Below are 7,779 nucleotides of genomic sequence, written 5' to 3'. Positions count from 1 at the left end.
ACCCTTCCCGTGTCGATGTCGTACCTGTGTCGATGTACCCTACCGTGTCGATGTCGCACCTGTGTCGATGTACCCTACCGTGTCGATGTCGTGACCTGTGTGCGTGTACCCTTCCCGTGTCGATGTCGTACCTGTGTCGTGTACCCTACCGTGTCGATGTCGCTACCCGTGTCGATGTCTACCCTACCCGTGTCGATGTCGCACCTGTGTCGATGTACCCTACCCGTGTCGATGTCGTACCTGTGTCGATGTACCCTACCCGTGTCGATGTCGTACCTGTGTCGTGTACCCTTCCCGTGTCGATGTCGCCTACCCGTGTCGATGTCGTACCCTACCCGTGTCGATGTCGTACCTGTGTCGTGTACCCTACCCGTGTCGATGTCGTACCTGTGTCGTGTACCCTACCCGTGTCGATGTCGTACCTGTGTCGTGTACCCTACCCGTGTCGATGTCGTACCTGTGTCGATGTACCCTACCCGTGTCGATGTCGTACCTGTGTCGTGTACCCTACCCGTGTCGATGTCGTACCCTACCCGTGTCGATGTCGTACCTGTGTCGTGTACCCTACCCGTGTCGATGTCGTACCTGTGTCGTGTACCCTGCCCGTGTCGATGTCGTACCTGTGTCGTGTACCCTACCCGTGTCGATGTCGTACCTGTGTCGATGTACCCTACCCGTGTCGATGTCGTACCTGTGTCGTGTACCCTTCCCGTGTCGATGTCGTACCTGTGTCGTGTACCCTACCCGTGTCGATGTCGTACCTGTGTCGTGTACCCTACCCGTGTCGATGTCGTACCTGTGTCGATGTACCCTACCCGTGTCGATGTCGTACCTGTGTCGATGTACCCTACCCGTGTCGATGTCGTACCTGTGTCGATGTACCCTACCCGTGTCGATGTCGTACCTGTGTCGTGTACCCTACCCGTGTTGTTTGTCTCCAGGTGCAGCAGTCTACTCTGCAGTGCTGACAGATTTTCTTCCGGAGCCGACGAGCTGCTGACCGCTGAGAGGAGAGACGGTTCTTTCATTAACAAACCCATCCCGAAAACCACTTTAAATCTTTTAACAAATGAACATACATAAAATCATGGGACAATCAGTCCGTGTTCATGTGAACCAGAAACCAGGTCACTTAGAGAGACCAGGATCCAGGTAACAGCAGGTCAGCGACCCGGTGTCTCCGTGGAGCATTCAGCCCAACAGCACAGGGAGAGGACCAACTCTGTAGTGAGAGGGCTGAGAGTTTCTCTTTACATCTCCAGTCACATGTTCAGCGCTAGAAACAGACTTCAGACATCTGCAGGAGGCTTTAGAGTTAGTTTTAGTTACAGGATTTGGAATACAAGCCTGTATCTCTGTTATTTATAGTGAAAGAGTCCTGATATGTTTCAGACTTTAGATGAGAACATGCAGGTTGTTGAGAAATCATTACGATCTGTCGGTGTAATTTTCACAATTTAATTACCTTCACTTATACATGAGCAAATCTAAAACAAAATAAAAGTTGAACACTGAAAACGAACCAAGTGTAGTTTGAGAAACTTTGAGCAAAAAGACAGAAACTCAACTAATAGATTCTAACTGTTTAAGGCAAATGGAGCCGGAACATGTGGTGTTAAATCTGACATTAAAATGGGAGTTTGTGGTTTGAACAGTGAAACTCGCTTTGCCGAAAAGTGGCTGCAGTTAAAGCTGCTTTTAAGAGATCTTAGCGAGGTTTCATTTTCACAGCATATTTCTGACTATCAGTGAAAAGTCTCTGTACGTCCATCAGAGGGAAGCTCATTAAACTGTCCCCAACATCACTGTGGTCTGAAAAAAACTCACTGCTCGTATCTGATGTTTAACACCGGAAAGACTGTGGAGCTTCAAAATAAGAGCGCAGGATAACTTCATCCAGGTTCAGCAGATCAGTCCTTAGACTGTTCAAATGATCTGGATGAGAATTATCAGGATTATTTTAACCTGATAACAGAATGTTAGCCGGACTCAGTTAAACCCATCTCAAGAACATGGCCCAGGTGTTTCTCACCTGAGTTTTCTGTCTGCAGCTCGTCCAGGTGTCTCTCCGCCTCCTGCAGTCGACTCTCGACAGAAAACTGTCGACCTGTTTGATCTGAAAAGATTAAAAACAAAGAAACATGGTGTCACTCTCAAATGTTTACGACACAATAATCGACTCCATCATGTGACTGATGTGTCATGCAGAACTGAAAAGTAACTAAGTACATTTACTCCAAGACTGAACTCAAGTACAATTCTGAGCTACTTGTACTTTACCTGACCATTTCCATTTAATGTTACTTTATACTTCTACTCTGCTGCAGTTCAGAGGCAGAATTTGTACTTTTTTCTGACAGATGGCCACAGTCACTGTACTAATTTAGACATAAAACAGCATGTAAATTAGAAATATAATTCTATGATAGCAAGGATTACATCATAATAATGCTTGCTATATTATTATTATGATCATCATCATTATTATTAACATTATTATGATCATCATCATCATGTTGCTGTGGGTGTTTGAATTTGATACTGAATTTTATTTTTTATTTTTGTTTTTAAGCCTCTTTTGTTTGTTTATATCAATTTTGTGGAGGAATAATTTGACAAAAACAGACGATGTACCAACATCCTCTTCAATAAATGTTAAAAATATATAAAATTTAAAAAAAATTATGTAAACATTATTCACATTAATGCAACAGTAATATGCGACGGACCTGCAGAGTTTCTCTTCGACTGGTCCAGGTGCAGCTGACTGGAGTTCAGTCTGTCTCTCACCTCTGACACCTGATCTGGAAAAGAAAAACGTTTTGATTTGTCATTTAGAAATGAAATAAAACCCGGAGTGTGACCCGGAGGCACGGAGATGAGCGAACTGACGGTGACACCGGCTGAACCAGACGTCACCTGGATTATCTCAGTTTTTACAAACACCTGGACAGCAGTAGCAGCAGCAGCAGCAGCAGCAGCAGCAGCAGGAGAGAGCTGGTCATGGAAGTTTCAATGAATCATGACAAAATGAAGGAATGGATGAACGGTCATTTAATAACTGAATGAATTAATGAATTAAGATCTTTTAACTTCCCTTCTTCAAACCTGTTTCATAAAAAGCCTTTTATCACTGCCCCCTTTGTGTTTCTGTTTTACAGTTTTTATCTGTTTCTTTACTTCACTCTTTTTATATTGTTGGATATTTTGATTCATTCTGCGCAATTTGGTGAAACGATTGACGTCGTTTTTATTTATTATTTTTATTGCACTAAATTGTTTCATCTTGATTTTCCCACATGAAGCCAATAGGAACTCAGTTTCATAAATAAAGGAACAAATGTATGTATGAAAAAAGAGCGAGTGAGTGAATGAGTGAGTGAATGGATCACTGGATAGTGAATAGATGGATCAACTGGTGAATGAAGAATAAACATAAATAAGTGAATAAATGAATGATGTCGTACTGAAAGAGAATCACAGAGTCCAGCAGAATGAATGGATGGATGAATGATGGATGACTGAATGGATAAATGGATGAACGGATGAATGAATGAACAGATGAATGGATGAACTGATGAATGAATGAACGGATGGATGAATGAACGGATGAACGAATGAACAGATGAACTAATGAATGAATGAATGGATGAACAAATGAATGGATAAACTGATGAATGAATGAATGGATGGATGAATGAATGATGGATGAATGAAGGGATGAATGAATGAACAGATGGACGGATGAATTATTTACCCAGGACAGTACTCAGCTGGTCTCTCTGAGCAGACGAGTTCAGTTTTTCCTCCAGTGAGTTCAGTCGACTCTGCAGAGCTGAAAGATGGAACACCGCACCCCGAACATTTGAGACACTGGAACCACTGACTGTTTGGTGTTTTTCTTGGAAAATAACCAAAACGATGAATTGATTAATTACCAAAGTAGTTGCAGGTTTATTTTCTGTCGATCGACACACTGATTAATTGACTAACCTTGCAGCACAGTTCAGATTTGTGGTGTCTGATGAACATTACAGCCACAGGGGGCGCTACAGTGCCTAAAGACTTTACATGACATTAGCACCTTTGTATCCACGGATAACATGACTAGGGACACTTTGGGTCGTATCCGTATGACAGAACGAATGATTCTTGGAAATGAGGCTCTGATGGATCAGTTCGATCACCTTCAGAGTTTGAGTTCAGCTCCTTCAGATGGACGATCAGTCGATTCTCGGACTCCCCAGACTGAGATGAAGCGTTGGAGGCTGGGAGTGCTGGAAAAGGTTGGAAATCACGTTAAACTTTTACACATCATCCTGTACTGGACTGTTTTTCACACTCTAACCAAACCTGACGTCATGAAAGTATTTTTCATTGAGTACGTTTATCTGAATCCTCGTGCACTTCAGCAGCTTAATTTAAAACTCTCGTCGCTTTATGCCTGCTGCCGGCCGGCCGGATGATAAGTGAATAAACGCATCAACCTGCAGCATGAAGGTCCCAGGGAAGAAAACTTACTGAAACCGTTTCTGCAGCTGAGGCTGAACATTATTGTCGTCAAACCGTCAGTTCAATTTCTCCCGAGACCAAAGTTTATTCAAATCGCAAGTAAGTCTCAAGTCCTGGCTGTGGAGTCCTGAGTCAGGACAGGTTAGCCCCAGGTCAACACAACAAATCAAAAGCGACGAGCCAGCACAGGAAAGTCACGACTGAACTTTAAGTCCTAACCTCTGCCTTCTTAATCGCTGGGGAGGGCATCAAGAAACCCAAGACCGAATGTGGTCACAAGTCAGTGCTCTTTAAGTCAGAGTCTTTTTTGATTTTGTCACGTTCAGTCTGAAGTGACGAGGTTCTCGACTCGAGACTACACCACTCTAACGGGTGTGGTCCTGGATTTAAAGAGGAACCACTGACCATCAGAGACCAGTCTCACAGTGCCACATGAAGCTGATAGTTAAATACAGCTATGCGGGAAAGGAAGGAGGGGATGAAACTGACCTGAGATCTGCCTCCTCAGCTCCTCCGTCAGACTCTCAGTGTTACACAGTCTGGCTGCCAGGACTGAAAACCAGCAGAGAAAACACGTTCACAAGCATCACCGAACAACAAACACACTTATGTTACACACTGTCGAATGCTACAAACAGTAACTAAAATCAGGACGCTGCTCTTTTCATGTCCTTTGTCGAACTCAAAATGAATCTGCGGTTCCTACACTGGACTAAAGCTCCGAATCCCGACACGTCTCCCGGACTGAAACCCCGATCTGTGTCGAGCTTCCGAACATCAGCAGGGAGGACGTGAGGATTAGAAGCTTCAAACGAAAGGAAACGACACGTCCGCCACCAAACAGAGCGTAAACGTTAGGTCTGATGATGATGAAGATGATGACCTGCATTCTTCCTCCTCAGCTGCTCCACTGTGCTCTCACTTGCCCTCAGTCTTGTCTGCAGGAACGGCAGCTCAGCCGCCAGAGCTGTGGAGACACCGGCACAGGGTTAACGTGGCAACTACATACATAAGACATCTGACCAGCCCATAACAACAACCTCTAAGTGCTGTACGGAGTTGTTTTATTTTAAAAACTCAAATCAAATAGATATGAACCTTAAACAGAGCCGCAGATCTGGTGTGAATCTCGGAAAGAAGGAGATTCACAAATATCCGTTTGTTTTTGCTGAATAATTATCGGTTCCGAGTTTTAATTTGCACGTAACCATCACCTGGTGCGTTAAGAGGAATTTCAAGAACAGTTCAAACATCTTGCATCTTGTTTTCGTAAAAAAACGCCTTCACAACTCAAACCTGATCAAAGACTTTCCAAGCATCAAAGTTTGGATCCGATAATAAAGAATTCCCTTCGGTTTCTGTCTCACTGCCTCAGCTGCTCTGATCAAATTCAGTTGATTCATCAGATTTGACTGAAACTCAAAGCTTGACGAGATATTTTAAAACTTGAAAGTGGCACATTTTTCTGAAGGAAATGGAAGTGTGCTCATCTACACTGTAAACAGGTGAAGGAGTTCATTGTTTCCGTGTGAGCTGCAGTTTACGTTGAGGCACTGAGCAGTTGAAACCTGCTGATGTGAAGCAGCTGCACGAGTCCGACCGGCGCTTTCACTGCTCAAGGCAGCAGAACGACGCCAGCTCGCGTGTCAACACGGTTCACCTGTGTTCTTCTTCTTCAGGTCCTCCACCGAGCTCTCGCTGGCGTTCAGTCCGGACCGATACGTCGACAGTACCGCCGAAAACTCGACCGCTCGAGCTGAGACACAAAACACAGCAGGATGACTGAGACCAGCAGACACACACTGACACGGAGACTGAAACGTCTCGACAGCTGTTGGACGGACGGTGATGAAACGTGGTTCAGACGCTCATGGTCCCCCGAGGATGAACTGTAGTAACTCTGCTCATCCCCTGGTTTTTTCATCTAGCGCCATCATCTGGTCAAAGTTTAGGAGCTAATGAAGTTCCCATCAGCTGCAGCTGGACGCTGTATTTACTGCTCAGTAGCTAATGTTAGCATGCTAACACGCTAAACTAAGATACTTAACAGTGAACCTGCTAAGCTGCCTGCTTAGCTCGGAGCAGCGCTGTGTCTAGGAACAGCCTCACACAGCTGCATTGTCTGATACATTTCTCTGAGAAATATAAACTCGCTTGTAAAAAGCTTTTACACAAGCAGCTGCACGTGAGCACCGTCTGAGTAAAAACAGACCAGCGCCGGAGAAACGATGATTCAAGTCAGGAACCGTCTGATCAAAGAGTCAACGACACTCAGGCGCACTTGGTGACAACTCCCAGCACCTGAAAAGAAAGAAGTCCTGAACACAGATGAACCGACTTTATTGGGACGACGTTTCGGTCCTCGGACCTCCATCAGGTAAAACTTGTCCGAGTTTTACCTGATGAAGGTCTGAGGACCGAATCGTCGTCCTAAAAGTTTTCGATCCTACGCCGCCGTTACTCAGACTTTATAGCGACACAGAACTTTTTTCAACTTTAAGTACCTGACACATTTTGGTTGGTAACAATAAAACTACTGAAGTTTAAAACTAATGAATGTTAAATGTGGAACGGCACAGTAACCACTGAGTACACAGGAGGACGTGGACATGAGGACGTCGTCTTCATGAATTCTCATACAAACAAGTCTAACGTATGAATTTTCAACACCCACCCTTGCTCTGCTCCTCCAGCTCCTCCACCTTCCTGCTCAGATCTGAGTTCAGCTCCGTCAGCAGCTTCCTGTCAGCCTCCGTCCTCTCCTTACTGCTCCTCTGCGTCTCCCTCAGTCGGACCACCGTCTCCTCCAGTCCGTCCAGGCTTCGTCTCTGCTGCTCGGCCTCCACCTCTCTGTCCCTCAGCCAGCTCTCCATGATCCGCAGGGCCTGACGCCGCTCCACCTCCTCCGCCTTCAGGCTCAGGACCAGGTCCTTCAGCCCCCGCAGCTCGTCCCAGAGGACAAGGAGCTCGGAAGGGACGCCTGCCCCCGTCCCGATGTCGCCCTCCTGGGGGGCAGAAGCCTCCGACTGTCCCTGACTGACGGCAAGAGACAAGCAGAAGAAAAGCAGCCGAAACGGAGCAGCAGACTTCATCCTGAAACCACAACCTGCTGCCTAACAACCAACAGTCCAACAGCTTACACACCCCCACACACACACACACACACACACACACACACACACACACACACACTAATCTTGGTGAAAGGTAGCAGAAAACCTTCAGCAGGGATGAATGAGTCCACTCACAGAAACACGTTTCCTCCCT

This window comes from Xiphias gladius, chromosome 10 (genome assembly GCF_016859285.1).
Source record: "Xiphias gladius isolate SHS-SW01 ecotype Sanya breed wild chromosome 10, ASM1685928v1, whole genome shotgun sequence".
Taxonomy (NCBI): domain Eukaryota; kingdom Metazoa; phylum Chordata; class Actinopteri; order Istiophoriformes; family Xiphiidae; genus Xiphias; species Xiphias gladius.
Note: the sequence above shows the minus strand (reverse complement) of the source record.